This window comes from Otolemur garnettii, unplaced genomic scaffold, assembly GCF_000181295.1.
Source record: "Otolemur garnettii isolate 467f Iridium unplaced genomic scaffold, OtoGar3 scaffold00010, whole genome shotgun sequence".
NCBI classification, from domain to species: domain Eukaryota; kingdom Metazoa; phylum Chordata; class Mammalia; order Primates; family Galagidae; genus Otolemur; species Otolemur garnettii.
Window position 1 is genome coordinate 36,161,142 of NW_003852405.1, and position 1,236 is coordinate 36,162,377.

The 1,236-nt window shown below is 48.5% G+C and overlaps 1 long non-coding RNA gene across 1 annotated transcript in view; it reads right to left on the minus strand.

The window, feature by feature from the left end:
- Positions 1-391, minus strand: part of LOC111723304 — a 7,079-nt gene extending 6,688 nt beyond the window's left edge. Inside the window, exon 1 of the long non-coding RNA XR_002771871.1 lies at positions 361-391. This is a non-coding gene — a long non-coding RNA (uncharacterized LOC111723304). The remainder of the gene's footprint in view (positions 1-360) is intronic.
- Between the last annotated feature and the right edge of the window lie 845 nt (positions 392-1,236).

Consider the following 1,236-nt stretch of genomic DNA (forward strand, 5'->3'; position numbering starts at 1 on the left):
GGACTTTCTGGGGTCACCTGACCCCCCAGTCCTCAGCTGCCCTTGACCATGGTCAGCAGATGGTGCACCTCATTGTATCATCTCACTGGGTGGACCTTCTGGGGTCACCTGACCCCCAGTCCTCAGCTGCCCTTGGCCATGGTCAGCAGATGGCGTACCTCATCTGCATCATCTCACTGGGTGGGCTTTTGCTTTAGGGAAAAATCACATCAAATGGAAACAACAAGAAATAAACAATGAGTCTGTAGATTCAATCAGGAGTATTTGTTTTCAGTCAATCACACATTCTACTTCCTCCCTCTGTCCTCTCCATGCCCAATCCGCACCCCTCCCCTTAAAACTCTGGTAGTTGGTACATACCTGTTACCACAGGAAGCAAGCCAGTATGGCACCATCCAAATGCACAGACTCGATATGCCTTTAACCAAGCATGTGTGGAGAAGTTTCTCTGAAATGCTTGCCCTACAGCGCTGAGCATGTGTTTGCAGAACAAATGCAACTAACTAAACATTTACTCCGTCATCCTAACACTGACAACACTAGTGTGGTGGACTCTTGCCATTTTCAGCTGACTGGTATCTGAGCCCAAATTCTCTTTTGGGAAATTCCCTCTTTTGCAGGCCCCTTCTCCCTCTGTAGAAGCTGGAAGGAACACACATCTTTTTATGCATTCGCTGGCAACCAGGGCTGTGGCCTGCACATTAGAACTTTAAATCTGGAACAAGTGACACAAAGACACAGGGGTGGCCGAATGACTTGGGCGTCTGGTGGCAGATGCCTGCAGGGCCAGCAGGGCCAGCACCAGGTCCTAACCAGACAGTTCTCACAGGCAAGGTCCAGGCTGCTCGGTCGACCTTGGATCCTGCTCATTTTCCACGCCTGGTTCACCAGCCTTCCTGTTGATTGTGTGAGCTATCCTATATCCTTCCAATAAATTGCTGTTCTCTTTAAGTTAAACAGAGTTGTTATCTATTTATTTGTAACCAAGAACCCTGACTGGAACTAAGAACTGAGAATTATTGAAGAGCTATAGCCAGAACAGTTCTAAGTTCCTACGGGGAGTATTGCACTTACCTTCATAACAAGCCTGGAACCTGTTATTCACATCTGACAATAGGAAAATGAGGGCTCTAAGGTTACCTGCTGACCTGAAGTCAACAGCCAGGAAAGAGGCCGAGTTAGGGTTCAAACCCACATCCATCTGAGGGAGGCTCCTTCTCCTGGCCAGTCCCCAAG